The 20,731-nt window shown below is 46.1% G+C and overlaps 1 protein-coding gene across 3 annotated transcripts in view; it reads right to left on the bottom strand.

The window, feature by feature from the left end:
• Nucleotides 1-20,731, bottom strand: part of ME3 (malic enzyme 3) — a 184,034-nt gene that overhangs the window by 148,365 nt on the left and 14,938 nt on the right. Inside the window, exon 1 of one of the 3 annotated variants that reach the window (XM_042959700.1) lies at nucleotides 6,107-6,126. The exons of the other annotated variants lie outside the window; for them this stretch is intronic. The gene's annotated coding sequence lies outside the window, so the exon portion shown is untranslated. Of the gene's footprint in view, nucleotides 1-6,106; nucleotides 6,127-20,731 lie in introns of those variants that run through there. 3 annotated transcript variants of the gene reach the window in all.

The raw sequence follows: 20,731 nt of genomic DNA, 5'->3' as shown, positions 1-20,731 counted from the left end.
TTTCCTTTCTTTCTTTTTTTTTTTAATAGAAAATCCCTAACTTTAAACTTGTACTTATAAATAAAGCTGTATTAAATTCAAGCTGACCTAAAACATAATTTTAAGGTCAAGTTAGTCCAAGCTTTTAACATAATTTAATAATGAAGATTTACAAGGTTTTCAGTATAAACAACACTCAAATCGTAATTACGATGTAGACTGGGATACAGTCTATAATTGGGAGAGAGAAGGTCTGTTTGATACTTAAAGAAAATCAAAATATTAGAACATTTGTCAAATGAATTTTTGTATAAATGAAAATTAACGCTTTGAGGCAAAAAATGAAATTAGTTTTTTTCCTTTCAGAGAACTATGAATTTTCAGAGTTTACAGGAGCTTTGGGGATCATCTATTCTAGAGATAACAAGTGTGTCTGGAGGCCAACTTTAAGCAACTGTTCGTAGATGCCTGGCGCACTGTGATAAACACCAGGAAGTGATTTCAGTGAGGACTGGGTGATTGATTAATGTCTGCCATGGCCAGAGGAGGATGTGGAAAGCTGCAGGACACACGGAAGGACATGTGTGGAAGGACATATTCCAGATACCTTTCGTTGATCCAGTCTAACCTACAACTTGACAATGGTCACGCGGCTAGTTTGTGACAGAGCTAGAATCAAAGCTTAGCAGTTTGGGTTCTCATTTGAAACCCTCCTATCAATGGAAGTCATTACAACACGTACTACCCACTTCCCTGCCATGGCAGACAGATTAAAGGAAGACATTGTCATATCCAGTGATGCCTACAGGGTCATGGGGGCGCACAAGGCTGTCAGCTACTCACTCAGTACAGTCATGAAATGAGAGTCCCTAACAGTGTCTGTTAAACCATGTGGCTTTTTGGTGGATCTAATAGATTTCTCATTCAGTCCCAAGTGTGAGGGTGGGGTGGGCTAGGCAACTGCATTGCTATCAAGAGTCCCAAGCTTTAAATTAGGCCATAATTTAAAAAACAATGGGATGCTATTTCTCTTCTTTCTGCCAGTTCATTCTATGGTCTTCCTGCCTCTCCCCACCTCTTTTGCCTAGTCTCTTTCTCCTTCCATTCATATATTTATCTTTAAATGCTCATTTATTTTGAGAGAGAGAGAGAGAGTGCATGCAAGCAGGAGCCCAGCAGAGAGAGAGACAGAGAGAGAGAGAGAAAACCCCAAGCAGGCTCCAGTGTGGAGCCTGACGTGGGGCTCAAACTCACAAACTGTGAGATCATGACCTGAGATGAAATCAAGACTGAGCCACACGGGCACCCCTCTTCCATCCATAGTTTCTGATGGTATCTTGCCTCTTCACTTTCTGGTGCACTTTCTCTTATTCCTGGCTCTAGTTGCCATCATCAGCCAATGAGAGTCCCTCTTGGTTATTTGGTGAATTGATCCATCACAGGATATCTTTCCGGCTTTGTCTTTGGAGCCTTTCAGCCATTCCCATCCACTCCCCCTGGAAGTACAGGCTCTGAAGCGAGGCGGCTGGATTCAAATCCTGGCTCCACCCCTCACTGACGGTGTGATCTTGAGTAAATGATTTCAGCCCTCTGTGCCTCAGTTACCACATCTTTAAAATGGAAAATAATAATCATGTCCACCTGATGCCATTGTTGTGAGGATTAATTTAGATGAATTAACAAAAAGCAAAGTGCTTAGAACAGGGTCTGGTTTATTAAGGTACAATGTCTTTGCCATTATTATTATGTTGTTGTTGTTGTTGTTGTTGTTGCTTCATACTGTTTGAAGCTACCAGTCAAGAGTCAAGTAACCAAGGCACTGTTATAGAAATAACAGCTTAGTTCACAGCTCAATCAATAGATAATCTCATGGGGCACTTCCGGCTCAAAAGCACATAGTTATCAAAGACTCTGTGTATCCACATGTTTCCCTATAGGGATTATAAATGCCTTTTTTTTAATACAGTAGACATTTTTGGGAAATGTCTACCCAGCTCAAAATCACCACCACCATCCCACACACCCTCCAGCAGTCATGATGCACAGTGTGACCTCTTCCTTCCAGCCAGTGACTAGACTGGGGCTGGCCACCCAACTGAGGCTGGACCAGTCTCATAATTTATTATTGGGACTAAGAGATGTCTGAGTTAGCATCTATTTGAAACTGGAATTTTAATGTAAACTTGGGAGCTGTGGAGCAGCCATATTTCCCACAATGAGAAATTGAGAAGTAGAAGAGGTTAGCTTATTGGCAATGAGAGAACGGAGAAGCTGGAACATTCTGAGGGCCTCCCAGCCCCTGGCCCCAGTATTCCCCCAGGCCTGCCTGAATTCCACTGACTGGGTCTATCCAACACTCCTATGGCCTTTGATTCTCTACTTTTCTTAATCTACATCAAGCCTGTTTTAGCCAGGAGAGATCTAGCACTACTTTTACTAGCAGTGGCTATGAAATCTATGGATTCTCTGACCTAATAAACATAAAATCAAGTAAAAATAATATGCTTACTATACAAATATAGCTTTAAGACCCATATTTCCCCTCTTCCAATGCCCCATCCAACAAGATTATTGCCCTAGGTCACACTTAATACAGAGCTGCTACTGTTCATAGGAATATCTGATACAATCAGCACAGGAAACTAAAATAGATTTCACTGGTTTTAAAGGAGCCCACATAGGAAACTGGACCATCATACCGATTACATTTTATAGTTAATTGGAAGGTTAACAATGAACCAATGTTGGTAAAACCTACCACTCTTCTGCCTTTCTCTTTTTTTCCCCCTCCAGTTCCTCTGAGCTACTCTGGCATCAGACCGAGGCAAAGAGGCAGGGCAAATGAGCTGCCATGACGTCCAGATCACGGAGTACCTCGTATACTGTGGTAGGGATGTTGGCTGTGCTCTGAGTAGAATGGTACTGCAAAAGGTTCTAAGAAAAAGACGCAAAATGCAGCATGTGGAGCTCTCTCGGATAGAGAGATATTTCAAACGCTTTCAGAAAATCCAAACGTGTGAATGGTATATGGAATAAAAAGTACAAGAATCCTTTCCCCCACCAGACATAACTACAGTTGGTTAACACAGTGTGCATCTCCGAAAGTTTTGCTGGAAGGCCCAGCTCCCTAGCTTTGGTGACTGTATCCACAGAATACAGTGATTTCTCTCACACGGTGTGATCAGAGAATGCAGAATTATAGCTGGTCGCACATTCTGGATAACCCCAAGACCACAAGGAACACTCATTTGTTCAAAATACAGAGAACAGTGCTGAATGGCCTCAAGGCCATCATCAGGAACTTGACACATCACTGGCTGGCAAGCGCTCATCTGCCAGCCCATGGCTGGGAAGACTATGGGCTCCAGAGTCAAACAGATCTGTGTGGAATCCCAGCGCGGACAGTTGACTGTTGGCCTAACTTTTCTGTGACTCCCATTCTTCATCCATGCATTCATCCACTCAACAAATATTTATTGAGGGCCTTCTGTGTGCCAGACTTTGTGGCAGCCACAGGGGACACAATGACTGGCAGGAAGAGAGCCAATGCCTGCCCTCATGAAGCCAGTCTAGTGAGGGAGACACACACCGAATCAAGAGTCACAAACATTAACTTGAAACTGAGGGGCAGCATAGGGTAGTTGAAGAACACAGACCCTGGAACAAAACCATCTTAAGTTCAAAGGTTGGGTATTCGACCTCCTCGCTGAATATAACCTTGAGTAAGTTATTTCATTTCTCTGTGCCTCAGTTTCAATATCTATGCAATGGAGATGATATGAGTATCTATCTCTAGTTGTTGTGAAGATTTTATCTTGACAAATACATAGAACTGTGGAAGCACATAGCAAGTACTGTATAAGTGCTTGCTATTATTTTTTTTTAAGTTTATTTATTTTGAGAGAGAGAGAGAGAGAGAGAGAGAAAGAGAGAGACAGACAGAACATGAGCAGCAGAGGCACAAAGGGAGAGGGGAAGAAAGAATCCCAAGTAGACTATGTGTTGTCAGCATAGAGCCAAACGTGGGGCTCGATCTCACCAAGGGTGAGATCATGACCGGAGCCAAAATCAAGAGTCAGACGCTTAACTGTCTGGGCCTCCTAGGCACCCCACGTGCTTACTATTATTAATTGTTAACTGTACTAAGTGCTGTGGAGAAAAGACACAACATAGGACAAAGATATGATAGAGGGCACTGAGCACATCATGAAGTTCAGAGAAGGCTTCCTGCGCCTGGTACTGAATGATCATGCTCGAAACCTATTCCCCTACAGTCTGTGGTGTGATCTGGGGGCTGGGACTCTGCAGACCACATTCCCTCTTGCAAATTGCTTTTGTGCAAGGCTCACCCAAGAGGATGCAACGGAGGGAGAATGAAAGCCTGGAGGGGAGAGACGGAAGCTGCTCCTTCCTGCCCGCTTCCTGAGGAGTTTCTGTGGACTTCCCGTACCTTTGAGTGCCACCTGTACCTGCAAAGCCTCTTTGCCAGGTAGCAGTGTCCTTCCGGAGGCAGCAGCTTGGTGGAGGGTGCAGTTTTCTGCTACTTGTGACACCAGCTTCATCACACCCACCTCAGAGACAGCAGCGCCACTGGCTGGCGCCCCCTCCTCAGAGGTCTGGATCAAGGGCCTTTGGGTCCCCTCGTTAAGCTTCTGAGTTTTATTAATTCCCACTCTTGTTCCCGCAGACCTAGGGGTGGTAGCTGCAACTGCGGGTTGTTACCTCTGTGGGGCACCTGGACGGCTCAGTGGGTTGAGTGTCTTGACTTTTGATTTCAGCTCAGGTCATGATCTTGTGGTTCATGAGTTTGAGCCCCATATTACGCTCCGTGCTGACAGCACACAGCCTGCTTAGGATTCTCTCTCTCTACCTTTCTCTGCCCTTCCCTTGCATGCTCTCTCTCTCTCAAAATAAATAAACTTAGAAAAAAAAAAGTTGTCAAATTTTTTCTGTAAATGGCCAGATAGCAAATACTTCAACCTTTGTGGGCCCCGTGCTATCTTTGTTGTATTATTTTCTTCTAACAACTTTTTACAAATGTAAAATCCATTCTCAACTCACTGGTCATACCAGTACAACATGAACTGGACTTGGTCCAGCAGCCACAGTTTCCAGCCCTGCCTTAGAGTTTTCTTTTCACTATTTTTATTATCTAACTAATAATTTTGTACTTAATGGTTTGTTATATGACACCCCCTCGGTTCAGATAACTGGCATGGATTTAGTCCCCTGCCTGGACCCTCACTAATACACTTCCTTTGGGATCTAAGGAAGAGCTGGACCTAACCAGGTGAAGGGTCAGTAGAGGCTGTGCTGTGGATGGCAGGTGGAGGCTGTTGCAGGAGAGAGAAGCACGAGTGTGAGCCCTGCGGTGGGAAGGAGCGGGGCTCATCTGAAAACTGCTGTGATCCGAGTGGACAGACCATGGCTACTGTGGGGCCAGCCCAGCAAAACCCTGTAGGCCACATCAAGGATTGGTTTTCTGTTCCAAAAAGTTCTGGAAGCCAATGAAGGTCTTTAAGCAGATGGATTATAGTCTCATCTTTGTATTTTGAAAACATGTTCATGGGTAACACAGAGTGTGGCAAGTACTGAATGATCTACTCTTTACAAAACAACTTGTAAATCAAACAGTTGCTCAACAAATTTCAATATCCTTCGATCCCTTCTGTATCCTGGCTACAAGGACTGGTGCTGGACTTCTTACAAAACTGTAACCAAATTTGCTTGTCCCTTGTGATTTTCAACTTTGAAAGAATAACTTTTTCAAATTGAAAGTTTCTCTGCTCAGAAGCATACAAATATTAACTATACTATTGCTTTTATTCTTGCCTTACCCAAGACCATGAATATAATTTTTCAATCAGACACACAGTGAAATTACCAAGGCTCTGAGACTCATGTACACAGCCATTTGGCAAGCACATTCTTGGCAGCTTTTTTGCTGACTTGTGAAGTCTGCCCATTTCTCCTCACTCTGAAGGATTTAGTATCAACCTCAAACTCACAACCCACAGGACCCAGTGAATCTCCTTACGGCCTCTCTGCCAAGGCCATCGGCACTAGCAGATTTACTGTGCTGCAGAAACCTGTGTTCCAGCACCAAAGGAAAAGCACGGAGACTAACCTTCTGGCAGGAGACCCGTGGACTTGCCGGGAAAGGGTACCTTCAGTGTCAGCATACACAAACACAGTCCCAGTTTCACACACAAAAGCAGAATGGCTTCTAGAATGAATTCACATAAAAATATTAGTCTTTCCAGGGATGACCATGCCCCTACCTAAAGATGCCCCCATCCTCCTCATGTCTAGTCAACAAGTAGCAGGCCCTGTGCTCTGCAGCCTGGGAGATTAAGAAGAATAACATAGGTCCCACCCTTCTGAGCCTAGAGTTTGGGGATGATGGCGAAGATGGCAGACATCTTTGGATGAGTACTGGCATCTCAAACTCTGAGGGGGCTTATAATCCATTCTGAGAGTTAAGATTCAGGTACACAAAATAATTACAAGCCGGTAGGTAAGAATCAACCTTTTGGCTCCCACAATGATTATCACAGGTAGTTAGTATGACAATTTGGCTCCCAGCCTTAGCTGAGCTCTGTTGCCTGCCCACCTCCAGGCTTCTCCCTAATACCATTGGGCCACTAGAACCCCCTTCTGGGTTCTATTCCTGGTGCGGCAGATAATTAAACAGCTCCAGCCTCACATTCTAAGATAGCATTTCTGTTTTTCCTCAGCATTGATTCTCAGTTTGGGCTTAACATCTAAATCACCTGGGGAGCTTTTAAAAATTCTGCTGCCCAGGGGAGCCTAGATGGCTCAGTCAGTTAGGCATCTGACTTCAGCTCAGGTCATGATCTCGCAGTTCACAGGTTCAAGCCTTGCATCGGGCTTTGGGCTGACAGCTCAGAGCCTGGCGCCTGCTTCGTATTCTGTGTTTCCCACTCTCTCTGCCTTTTCCCCCACTCACCCTCTGTCTCTCTCTCTATCTCAAAAATCAATAAACATAAGAAAAAAAGTAAAAAAAAAAAAAAAAAAAGTAAATCAGCAACAATAAAAAAATAAGCAAAAAATAAAAATTCTGATGCCCAGGCTATATCCCAGACAAATTTTATCAAAATCTCTGGAGGGGGAAACTGTCATTGGCACTATTTAAAATTCATCAAATAATTCAATGTGCAAGGTTGAGAACCAGCATCCTACAGTGTGTCTGCCCTTGACCTTGTAGATGATTTGATAATAGGGCCTACAACTTGATCCAGACATGAGTCCTCCCTGGAGACTTTAATAATGTTTCTGTTCTGGTAGCCTGCCTAGGATCCCAGCTCCTTTTTAGGTAATGGGTTAGGTAACCAAGATAGGAGGTGCAAATACAGACTTTGGATTTCTGCAGACCAGTGTAGGATGTAGGCCTTGACTAAATTAGGGGCTTCTGAGCCTCAGTTTTACAGTCCTACCTAGAGGAAAGTCTATTGAGGTATAGGAAAGACTTCACATGGAGACAACCTTCTAGATCTAGTATTTCCCACTGGCAAATATGGGATGAAAAAATCAAATAAGTAAGGTGACCGTGGCTGTCACCTGATTAGCCCAAGTGTGGAGCCAGTCCACTTTGCTTCCTTGACGTTCTGCATTAACACACCCAACAGCTCCTGCAGACAGAAACCCGTGGGCCACGTGCATGCTCCTTGCTCCTACGAAAACTGACTGATTATATGGAGAATTCAATGGGCCTGACTGATGATTTGTCTTTTGGGGAAAGAAAACCCAGGCTTGGAAACTGGAGCCCTACTATCTTTCTCACAGGGGTCATGAGAACGTCTAGCATTTTGAGTTCATGTCCCTGAACTTGTATTCCTTTGTTACAACATTTAGAGCAGCTGGACTATTCCCAGAGGCATGGCTCTGTCTACAGGGCTTCAAAACACATTACAAAAGAAAGATGCAGTACTTATAATCATTTGTTTTCTTAAAGAAGCCCTTAACTTTAGAAAACAGTTTTTAAAAACTTAGGAACACTCTCTTAAACTGAAGACAGGTTGACCAAATATCAAGCTTTAGACAAGATGTTCTTTCTCCACCCCATGGATAAAAGACACCAGATTTCCTATTACTTACTGGGAAATGGTATACTCAGACTGGTTACAAGTTCCTTATCACTGGGAGCCTCAGATACTGTATGAAGACCAACCCATTAAAGCTTTAGATTTTCTCTCTGATAGAAACAATGTTGGCCAGTCTACATTGTCTTCCAATCCTAAGGTCAGTCCTGACTGTTTTGCCTATCTGTTGAGCCCTGGGTTCTGATGTTGCAGAGGTCAAAGGCAGCCCACCCGATACAAGCCAGGGGTGTCTAAGGTTTTGAGCCAAGCCATCATTCTTACCTAATAAGGCAGCTTACAGAAACTACCCTGCTGGCCAAGCTTATCATCCACCCGCTGCTGCCAGGCGCTTCCTAAGTCAGCTTTGATGGACAAGAACTGTGATTGAAGGTGGATGTGAATAACACAATCTGAACTGCTGAGGTTTAATGCTAAGCCTGCACCATGACAATAAAACTGTACGAAGCACGCCTACAGGGCACTTGCCTCAGAGCTCTGGAACCCAGGAACTACAGTGGTTCAGCAAACAATGACTTACTTACAGTAAAGATCTAAATCCCCTGGTGAACCTTTCATTGCTTTTATCTGTTTTCTGTATAGAGTTTCCGCAAAGAATTCTGATGAAAAGAGCTCAAGGCCATACTAATAGCATGTGAACAAAAGACCAGAGGCACCTTGACTCACCTCTGTTTTTCATAAAGGAGAAAAGAGCAAGCAGCAGAAGTATGTGTTTCTGATGGTGAGACCAGGACTGAGAACACTTGCTTGAAGAGTTTTATAAGTGCAGATGGACTTTGCAGGCTCGGGGCCTGAGCTGGACGCCTCAGAGGGTTTTGTCTCCAGGGGCTCTCCTGCGTGCCTCACGATGCCATGGATTGCACCGCTTCTGGGTTTCCACAAAACAGACCACTGGGAATGTGTTTCTGGCTTGTCCTTTGCTACCGAGGTTAAGCAGCCACTTGGTGCTTTATATCCAAGCTTCCAAGCCCACAGGCAACATTACAATTTTAGGTAAAAAAACCAAACCTCCCACAGTGTTTACCTCAAACATGTCCAAATGCCAAGAAAATGGACAGGATGAAGCAGATCTGATCCAACGAGGCCTCTGGCCTGGAGGAAACACACTTCTTGGCATCTCCTTGGAACACCAACCTCCAGCATTTCTCCTCAGAAACTGTAGTTAGTTCTTGAATAATCATGTTAATAGTGTGAGGGAGCTCTTAGAGGCCTGAGTCAGGATCTGCAAAGGGTTTTTCGGGCTGAGGTTTGTGCCTATACAGTGTTGCATGAGTCTGTCAGCAATACAGAGGCACTGGCGGGGTTGAGAGGAAGAGACAGCCAATCAGGAGCCCCTGCGGGAGACAGATCCGGGGCTGCCCACACCCTGCAAAGGGGCAGGCAAGGCTGACAGGAAGGGCATGAATGGAAAAGATGCTGGAGAGGATGCACCCACCAAGTCACAGACGTGCCCAGGTCACCGAGGCTGGGGAAACAGGAGGCTGGGGAACAGCTGGTTTGGGGGGTGGGGAAGATGCCACGCGCTGAGTAGAACATTTAGTAAATAGTTTGAAAATGGTGGTCCTGGGGCTTGTGTGGGTAGATAAGGGAAATTGCTAAATGACACACAGCCAGTAAATGACATACCTTGGATCTGAACACAGGGATTTCCAATTCTGAAGCCTAGTGTTTTCAATCCCTGCGCTCTCCTGCCTCCCGAGAGGACAGGGCCCCCTTCTCTGCACATCCATGTCTTGGTGGAACACTGCTCATTAGGAGGGACAGACAAATTAGAGACCTCAGTCAGAATTTTCCAAAGCTAAGGCCAGCCCACCCACGAGCCTGCCTTTAATTTGCAGAGAATGAAGAAATGTGAAAGAATTAGGGCAACACTCACGATAGGAAGACAATGGGCAAGGAGGGGGCTCTGTGTTCCCAAGTCTAAATACACATCAGAGTCTCCTTGACAAATGAAAGAACATTCCCAACCCCGTCCCAGACCTCCTAAATCAGGCTGTATCATCTACAGAGCTCCCTCAGCCATTCTTATGCATCTGGAACCACTGGCATAATAAAGGCAATGTGAGCGAAGGTCTTAAAAATAACAGGTCATCATAAGTAATGGGCACTGCACGTTAGATGCCCATTCTATGCAAGACGTTGTTCCCAGGATTGGCTATAATTATCTCATTTAATTCAGCACAGAAGATTGCAGAAGAGGAAACGGGGGCTCCAAGAGGCTAAGCGCCTTGTCCATGGCCCCACAGTGGCATGCCTGATGCCAAGGTCACCGTGCTGTGATCTGGGCACTGGGAACAGAGGCACGTTCGAGAGATGAGGAGAGCCAGAGTGTGCAGCCCGAGTAGAGCCTCTTTCCAGACGGCTGTTTCCCTGGAGCCTCACAGCTTGCTGGGGAGAGGGTGGTGAACAGAAGCGAAGAGGAGAAACCCACAGCCAGGTAGAACCAGGGAGTGCAGGTTCTGCTAAGCTGGTACCTGGGACTTGCTCACCTGTACCTGATTCTGCCTCCTCTTCACACCACAGCCAAGCAGATTCATTCTGTAACAGATTTTCCCAGAAGGAACACAGACTTGGGAATCAGTTCTTAGGGGTCCAGTCCTGAAGGCAGTGCTAGCTATCTGCTTCCCCTGGGATATCAGTCTCCATAACTGCAAAATGGGGAGCGGCACTGTGCCCCAATCCCAAGGTTCTTTCCAGCCCTGAAGGCACTGATTGTCTGTGACACCCTGCTGACCCACCGTGAAGGGGGAGCACTGAGGAGACTGAGGGCAGAACGGCCCTCCCAGGGTATTAGGTGGGCACAGGAGGTGTGAGTGGTGGCCCAGGCAGGCGGTATCCTTCAGGGAAACCTGGGGCGTGGTGTAGTTACATGAACCCCTCTGTGGATGCTCCAGGCCATGGAGCAGGGTTGTACTGACAGGAAACACACAGAGGCGTGGGCTTTCAGAGTCCCCACCGCTCAGCCCTCTCATTCCTGAGTCAGTCACCACAGCCAAATGGCTGCTCTTAGTCACTCTCCTTCCCAGCACCACACGAGCCCCAGCACCCAGGGACACAGAGTCAGGATGTTGAGGGTTCCCACAGAAAAACGCTGTGGGTCTCCAATGCGCATTCCAGCAGTGACCACTGAGTCACCATCGAGCATCGTGTGGCCTGGCTGGGGGTTTGGTTTCTTATTCTCTGGCCACAGAAACTCCTCTTTGCAAAGGATAAAGTGGCTTTATGGTCTCCAGTAGGCTTGTTGACACACAGGAGAGACGTGACCAAGGCCAGATTGACATTTAGTCACTTAGCATGTACCAGACACCGTTCTGAAAGCTTCAGTACTAGCTCATTTCGTTTTCGTTGATGATGACATGAGGGGTACTATTAACAGCCCTATTTTATAGATTAGGAACCTGAGCACAAAATGCCTAGACAATTTGTCTAGAGTCACATAGTCAGGGGAAGCAAAACCACAATTTGAACCCCAATATGCTGGTTTGGGGAGCTCTCCTTGTTAAATGCGATGTTCCACTGTCTACATCAAATAACTAGAAAATAAGGGCATGGAGGAGAAATCTAATTTGAGAAATAAAAGAGAGGCAGAGAGCACATTGAGGCCCCATTGCTAGGTAGAAGTGAGAGAGAGGAACATATTAACAGGTATCTGGAAAACAAATCCAGGTTGATCTGAAATCCAAATGCTTGCTCTTCCCCAGGACAGAGAGCAACATAGAACAGTGCTAGAAAGACTCTGAGGAAGAAGACAGCATGTCCATCACATGCACCATCAAAGTTTTCCTAACAAGTATCTGCTACGGGCAGGGTTTCTTAGGCACAAATGAAGAGGAGTGGTGGTGGCCTGCAGAGGTCAGCAGACTGGCTTGAGCAAAGGCCAAGAGGCAGGAAAGTCAAGGCACTTCCAGTAAGAAGGGAGAGTTTTGTTTTCCTGGATCACAGTATGTGTGAAGGGAAGTAATGGGGGGAGTCAGTCTGGAGGGGTCTCATCACAGGATACTTCAAGCAACAGACCAAATGGGCTGGGTTCTGACTGTCAGGCAATAGCAGCCGAGTCTCTCCAAACAGGACAGTACACGACAGAGCAAAGCCTTTGGAAGCTGTCTTGGGGCCGGATGTATGGTTGACTGAAGCTGGAGCAGAGCAGCAAACAGCCAAGAGGGTACTGTGACAGACACGCAGCACACAGGGACAGCTGGCCCGTGATGGCGGCTCCAGGAATCCAAAAGTGAGAGGCACTCTGGAAAGGAAGAAGCAACAGGACTTTGCGACAGGAGGGACATGAGGTTGGGGACAAGGTATAGAAGGATTCAACAGCCACAGGTGCCTACCCTTAGTATCTGGTGGACCAGATAGGAAGGAGGGGAGCTTCTTCGGAGACAGTTTAGAATCCTGGAGATGGAGCAGACCCAGAGAGGCGGCAGTCAAGGTGGGCTGCATGGTGGCTCCCAGCAGAGAGGACTGAGGCCACTGGACAAGCGGAAGCCAAGGAATAATGCGGACATCTACTCCACTGGGACCCTTGCATCTTTCTCCTTGCAAGGCTACAGCTAATATTTATAGAGCACAGACCCTGGAGCTAAAGTCCTCTGATGTGAATCCCAGCTTCATTATGCACTGGCTGTGTGATCCCAAGCAAGTCACATAATTCTGTGCCTCAGTTTCAAATTCTGTAAAATGGGCATCATAATGATACCAGTACCGGCCACCAAAAGTTATCATGAGATATAAAAGTTAACATATGTAAAATGCTTGGCTTGGTACTCAGCACACAGAAAGTGCGATGACTGATAATTAATGTTATAAGTAATGCAAGTGTTAACATAAATAGCACTTTCTGCCTCTCAAGCCATATTTACATTTGCCATCCTGGTGGGTTATCACAGTGATACTGTACGGTTACATCTCACTATCCAGACGGATTCACCTGGGACTCAGAGCAGTTAAGTGACTGGCCTCCCTTTAGCAGCAGAGCTGGGATAAGAGCAGGGCCAGGGCTCACAGCCCTGTGCTGACTCTGACATCACATTGTCTTTGGCATCCAGAAGGGAAGAATCACAAGGACCCAGAATTTCCTTCTTGCACTTAGTCCATTAATTCAGCCCCCAATTCCTATCCCAAATACACCGTCTCCTTCTACTCCAACACACAGCCATTTGGGGCATAAGAAAGGGAAGGAAGAGGAAGAGAGAGGAAAAAGGTGGGAGACCTGAGAGAGGTGTTCAGGGAAGTCTCTACCTGGTCAGTCAGAAGTGGAGGCCCTGATTTAAATCCCCCCCCACAAATAAAATTGAAAAAGTCCCCCTCCCCAAATGAACCACAGAGTATGGGGGCCACAGCCTCCATCTGTGAGCCACCTTCACCCCTGCCTGAGCTCACGCTTCAGCCCCCAGCAGCCTGAGCAGCCGTGAGGCTCCACACCTGCATCCTGACGGTGAGGGCTGGTCATGTCGGCTAGCTGGCAGGCAGCATGACTCTGGGAGAGCATCTTAGCCACTGGACTTCCCAGTTTTCTTAGCTCACAATCAGATCCGCTACTTAGCTGTCTTCCAGAAAAGCTGTGGCGTTTGGCTTGAAATAAATGATCTGTGTCTCCAAAAGAACATTATCCAAACAACAAAGGATGGCAGGCAGCGTTTTAGTCCCATACTCAATGTTTACTGAAGGCTCAGGTAAGAGAGAAGGTCACATCTATGGGCTGGAAAATGGTTGTGGGTTTTGCGTTTGTTTGGGGGTTTTTGTTTGTTTTTTATTCTGAAAAAAAAAAAAAAAGAGTCATAGATAGCAGCTGGTTTGTCCATTGTTCTTTCTGGGAAACTTTAGGCAGGTTCCTTTGAACACTAGCCTTGGCTTGCTCCCTAAGGACAAACTGCAACTCTAATCAATGATAAGGAACAATACAAGTTAATTTAGATTGAATTCTCCATGGCAATTCTTCAGGAGTGAGACTGTATCTTTGTTCCATCCTGGATGCCACCAGGCACTGTTAAAAAATTAGGAACTGTCTATGGACCTGAGGCGTGAGAGCTTTGCAGGTGATCTTAATACATCCCCCAAAGGGGGTATGGGTGACTGGTCCTACAGTAGCCTTCCTTCTCTTCATTAACATCATGATGATGAATATCATAGGCTGAGGGCTGTGGTGGACCGAGTATTTGTGCCTTCCCTCCCAATTCATATGTTGAAACCAATAGTGTGATGGCATTTGGATGTGGGCCTCTGGCAGGTAATTAGGTTAAGATGAAGTCCTGAGGGCAGGGCTCTCAGGCTGGGAAGAAGAGACATCAGAGTGTTCTCTCTCCATAGGTGCATGTACACAGGAAAAGCCATGTGAGTACACATGGCCAGAAGGCCACCACCTGCAAGCCAGGAAGAGGGCTCTCACCGGAACCTAGCCACGCTGGCACTGGGATCTCAGACTTCCAGCTTCCAGGACTGGGAAAAAAAATGACTAGTGTGTAAGCCACTCAGTCTATGGTATTTTGTTAAGGCAACCCAAGCTAAGACAAGAGCTTTATAAATTTCAGAGAACATGTGTCATTTTCTAGAACAATTCAGTGATGTTCTTTTCTTTTTTTTTTTTTTAATTTTTTTTTTTAACGTTTATTTATTTTTGAGACAGAGAGAGACAAAGCATGAACGGGGGAGGGGCAGAGAGAGAGGGAGACACAGAATCGGAAGCAGGCTCCAGGCTCTGAGCCATCAGCCCAGAGCCCGACGCGGGGCTCGAACTCACGGACCGCGAGATCGTGACCTGAGCTGAAGTCGGACGCTCAACCGACTGAGCCACCCAGGCGCCCCGATGTTATTTTCATTTTACAGATAGAGAAACAGACTCACAGAGGTTGAGGGACCAGCACAAGCTGGTTAAAGAGCAGAGGCAGAATTAGAACTCTGATCTTTTGACCTGATTATTTCCCTTCCAGGTTCTTCTGGGGCTACATTGTTGAACCTCGTCCCCATGTCTCAGGGAAGACTCACAAAGTTCCCATGGCATCAGGCAGAGGAGGCCGGGACCATTTACCAGCCCATCAGGATCACAGAGGGGAAAACGGCCCTTGCAGAAGCCTGATGCTTCTGAGTGTTGAGGGAACAGCAGGTTCTGTGGAGTGGTTAAGTGTCGGGAAGCAGGGTGAAGGAGGTCTGGCCTCAGACTTTCTAGGGTTAATTCCCTGTTTATTATACTCTCTCTGCCTCAGTTTTTCTTACCTATAATATGGGACTAATTATGGTGTTATGGTATTTACCTCTTAAACAGTCAAAAAGAGAGGGATTGAGGTCACGGTCTAGACTGGAGAGCAGGGGCAGAGCACTGCCTGACCGCTGCAGCCAACACTGGTTCAGGAGGACGGTCCAGATGAGAGGCCACAGGGACGGCACCCCCACACCAGGAGATAGGTGCCAGCCTGCAGAGCATGTGCACAACCGCCAGTCCTTCCCTCATCCCCCAACAGTCTAGGAGGCCTCAGATGGGGAAACTGAGACTGGGAGAGGATAAAGCAGTCAGGTAGAACCTGCACAAGTTTGGGAGTCTCAGCAGCACATACTCTAGCTTTTGTCGGCTATGCAAGTGATCTTGTGCACATGACTTTTCCACTTCTCAGTTTCTTTACCAAAAAAACCAAAAAAAGAAAAGAAACCTTACTAAGTGCCTCAAAGGGTGTTGTGGAGATTGAATGTGAAAGGCATGCCACGGTGTCCCTAAAAATGTTCGTACTGTTTTACTGTAAGTGCCGTGCTTGTAGTTACCCAGCAGCTGGTAAGCAGCAGAGTGGGGTCTAAAATCTAGGCTTTCTGGGTGGCTCAGGTGGTTAAGTGTCTGACTCTTCATTTTGGCTCAGGTCACAATCTCATGGTTTAGTTCGTGAATTTGAGCCCCGCATCAGGCTCTGCGCTGACAGCTCAAAGCCTGCTTGGGATTCTCTCTCTCTCCCTCAGAATAAAATCCCGCTCTCTCTTTCCCGCACGCTCTCTCTCTTTCTTTCTCAAAATAAAATCTAGGCTTTCAGGTGCTGTGAGGTCACAGGAGTAAATCAGGAGGAAATGAGAAGCTGACAATTTGTGTGGCAAGAATTGCCATTTCCCTACCACTATTCTTGCATCTACACAAGGAATAAAAGCAGCACAAAATGGAACCCCAAATCAGGAAATCATTAAAGAGGTCCCTATCCAGAATCCTCAAAGGGTTTCAAGACCAACAAAGGCTGGGTTTTACCCACAGCTGATATCTACACATGCACAGTTAGTGCATGAACTCATGAGCTCATTCAGTCAACAAATACTATGAAGCATCTGCTAGGTGTGCAATGCTTCAAGGCAGGCTCTTGGGGCCAAGAAAACTGATGGAACAGTCAGTCTGTGGGGGATCCTATCACAGTGGGTAAGATAAAAACAAAAGCAAAAAAACTCCACTCATCACCGGAGTGCGATAAGAGCCACAGCAGGGGCATAATGTGGAGATAGGAAAAGCCTGTATTTGGTCTGGAGCTGTCAGGGAGGCTTTCCAAAAGAGCAGACACAGGCGCTGTCAGAACTAAGAGAAGCAAGGGACCAGGAGGCACAGAGAAGTGGATGAGAGACAGCCTGGTGTGCACATGAGAACAGTAACAACTCGGGAGCAGGCAGGAACACAGCATGTGGTGAGGACGAGAGATGAGGAGGCTACAGTGTGAGTCCCTTTGAAAAATGCCTTGGACATTGTGCTTCAGAGTGTGAACTCTGTGGTAAGGGTGGGAGGAAGCCATAGAAAGTTCTAGGAAGGGGAGTGTCCATGCTTTACAAATCTCATCTAGTGGAGGCTAAAGTAGAAGCTGGACTGAGGGTAGAAGAAACTGGATATAAGGCAATAGAGAAGCTACAGGCATGTCCAGATGAGAAAAGAGATCCCAAACTATGTGTGTGCACGCACATACACACACAGCTGGTTCTGCCTTTACTGAGACACCCTGGCATGAGTCACACCTGGCTTCATGCTCCCACAGAACCCCCCAGGGGTTACCTTAGCTATGCTCTATCCTCTTACTTCCCCTCGGTGGTAAACCCAAATGGCTTTTCACTTCCAGACTAACCTCAAGCCCAGAGTTTGAGGTGATTAACTACTGCCTGTGAGGTTGTAGTCCTGGAAACCTCCTCCCAAATGATGTAAGCACAGGGAGCGCTGCGGGTCTGGACACACACAGCACCCCGGGGGCTGTGCAGATCGAGCACATAACAGCTGTGTTCACTTCTGCAATCAGACCTTTACATTAACATGGCAATTACAGCTACCAAGGGAAAGGGAAATCAGCATTTACTACTGATTTTTATAAACAAATGCAAAAAAAAAAAAAAAACCCAAACCAACCACAACTCACAGAATGCACTGAAGGAAATACGTAGTATTTAATGTGCCTTTGTTAAACTAAAAGCTCTCAATGGAAAAAGGTAGAAGTTCATGTGGAGTGCAGGGTGCCAGTGGATGACACATTATCTTTCAGATTTCTGGAACTCTTATTATATAATACGACATCAACATTAGCAAAAGAGTATGGGAGCTAACTAGCATGTACTGGGTACCTACTGTGCATCAGATTGTGGGATAAGCAAGCATGGTAGATATATGTTACCCCCTTTTTTTAAAGGTCATTCATTTTTGACAGAGAGAAAGAGTACAAGTGGGGAAAGGGCAGAGAGAGAGGGAGAGACAGAATCCCAAGCAGGCTCTGTGGTGTCAGCGTAGAGCCCAACGCAGGGCTCGAACTCACAAACCCTGAGATCATGACCCGAGCTGAGATCAAGAGTCAGACACTCAACCGACTGAGCCACCCAGGCGCCCCATGTTACCTCCTTTTTTTTAATCCTGAAAATGACCTTGGGTGGTTGGAATTGTTATCCCAGTCTGCAGACAGAAGACTTGCGGAGAGAAAGATCAAGTAGGCTTCCTAAGATCACACAGCAGTTAAGTGGCAAGGATGCAGACCCAGGTCCCTCCAAGAACTCCACAGCCTGAGTTCCTCCCATTGCTCTACCCTGCTCACCTCCTTAGGGAAATGTGAATGGCTCTGCCTCTCCAGCTGGCTGGGAAGCCCCTGAGAAAGTCATTCTCATGGTGACTATCCTATCCTATCTCTAGACAATGTCAGCCTGGAAAGAGACTTGAAAGCAATCAACTCCCATCTTCCAGAAACAGAAGCTCTGAGATGAGTATGGATCACATTTCCTGGCCCCAGAGCTGAGAACGAGGGCCACTCAAGTCTGTAACTTGGGGTAGCTCTCTCTCTCCCTAGCCAGTGTCCACCTCGCTCTCTCAGGAGTCAGTGCTTCCCCACAAGAGTTTGTTATTCTTGTTTTTGTTTTAATAATGAGATTTCTATACTCATCTGAGTCTAAAACGGAGCTGGGGAGGGAATAATGTCTTTTCCTCTAGCAGATATACTCAATGGAAAAGCATGACCTGAGTCTCCCCACTGTACACAATCTCCTTCCACATGATCCTATAAGAGAATAAGAAGTGATTAATTCACAGCAAAATGATTTTATTTACTATCAGTGCTCAGTGTCTTAAAACACAAAACTTCCACCCAAATATTTGTCCCAGGGATAAACTCTCCCCCACATGTTGTCATTACTGATTCCTGCTGGCACAAAAGCATACATCTAAGCATCCGTATCCAGGATATAAATGATGATTTTCATAAAAAGGACTCAGAGGGCACACTTGTGTGTTCAAGTCCTAGTCCCAGACTGGAGCTTTCTAACGTGTCTGGATTCAATGAGGATTTTTCCTCAAAGGAAAAAAGATAATTCATAAACCCAGTCATGCTGATCTCAATGATGTCTTGAACAGAAATCCCCTCTATCTTCTACAAACTCAAATGCTCAAGGGGATGAAAATGAAGCTCCACATTAAAGCAGAAACCTTCAAGGTGAAAGAAATGTGAATATTCTTTCAAATTAAGCTATAAACATGGTTTTGCTCTAAGAGTCATGTGATTCAAAGTCTCTAAGATGGGCAGATGGTGGGGGCCATCGGGCTTGTCATTGGTGGGTAACCCGAGACAGGTGTGGTCAGGTGGAGGTGGAAGAGAACTGAATGAGTAGAGCTGATGGGAATCAGAACCTACCTCTGGGCATGTGATCTGAAAATCTACCACTGAGCAGAGAGTGGACTGACCTTTGGCCTCAAGGTCAAACCAGAACCATCTACAGGGTTCTGCCCCAGCTTCTAGCATTCCCTTACTAGTAAGGAGGAGGTACAGTTAAATGATAACAATTTGAGAGGCCCCTGATAGAGGAAGAAGACACAACAAAAACACGACTGCAGGACAGCCTTTTGGTGCTTAGATAAGATTCTTGCAAGCACATCTCTGGTACACTGGGTCCTGCAACAGGGGAATTCAGGTTTGGTGGAGATCTGCAGAACATACTAGCTCCTGGCACTAAAGGCTACAGTAAGGAAATTTAAAAGAGTATGGGGTTTCCCAAAGTTGGAGGGCTTCGGGTCTTATTTCCTTGAGCCTCAGGGGCTCTGATGTCCTTCAAGCTGCAGCTATACAACAGGGCAAGTGTTATAGTATGCAGAGGTGAGTGGCCATGAACCCAGTGCTCAGGCAAGAGCTACAGCATGTGGCTACGATGTGCTCAAATGACACCACCTGGGACCTCAGGCTTCTTGCACCCACTGGGCCATCTGCAGCCAACTGCAGCCCAGTTTGGTTTTCTTAGGAAGCTGCCTTACCTCTTCAGAGGTTCCCAGACCCACCAAAACAGTAATGCTCCTTAGGCAGCCAGCAGTCACTCATTCTGATCTTGAACTGTCCCACCTCACACACCACGGACCTTTACCCTCATTCTTCCCTCTTCACTCCTCTTCCTGTCTGTCATGTTCTTCATTCATTTATGGTCTCCAACATAACACACAACTCAGCTCTTCTTGGCCTCCCATTGGCCTACCTCCCCGCTTGGGTTCTCTTCTCTCCTTCCTGGTTTGGTGTATCCTGATACTTTAGGATACATCCCTCCCTTCACCTCAGCCCCAGGAGCTCTTCTCCAGGATGAGAGCCTCCAGACTTGAGCATTTCGTTCTGATGGGAAGAAATGGGGGAAAAAAGGTTTCTGACTCCCAGAGGCTAACATCATCATGCTCAACAACAAGCACACATAATCTGATCTCTATTTCCTCAGGGTCAATGAAAGGTCTATGTCAATACATCTCAAAAGAACAAGTGAATAATACGTATCGAAATTAAGCATAATTTTTAGTAGCCCTTATGCACCTCTAATGGGCCAAACACCAAGGAGAAAAAAAGAAAGTAGGAGAAAAGTCTTACTCATTTGGTAAGGAAAACAAGAAAGCAACAGTAAAAGTCACAGAACGGTTTAAGGCAGAAGTAGAATTATAACACAAACACCAGAGGAAAGTACATCAGAAGAGGTTATTCTTCCAAAGATGCTAATGCAGCACTTCCTGAGTGGGTTGATGGGAACTCTACTTCAGAGGCAAAGCCAATGAAATAAATGCTTCCCCTGTGGAACGTAGGGAACCAAGAGTCCCTCAGATCTATAAACCATCAGCTAAGTGGATGCAAATGTGTTTACAGCCTTCCTTCTTTGAAGCTACAATATTATGAAATGTTTACAGTGGTAGGCCCCAT

The sequence above is a fragment of the Panthera tigris genome, chromosome D1 (genome assembly GCF_018350195.1).
Source record: "Panthera tigris isolate Pti1 chromosome D1, P.tigris_Pti1_mat1.1, whole genome shotgun sequence".
Taxonomy (NCBI): domain Eukaryota; kingdom Metazoa; phylum Chordata; class Mammalia; order Carnivora; family Felidae; genus Panthera; species Panthera tigris.
Note: the sequence above shows the minus strand (reverse complement) of the source record. Positions and strands in the feature narration are given on the sequence as shown.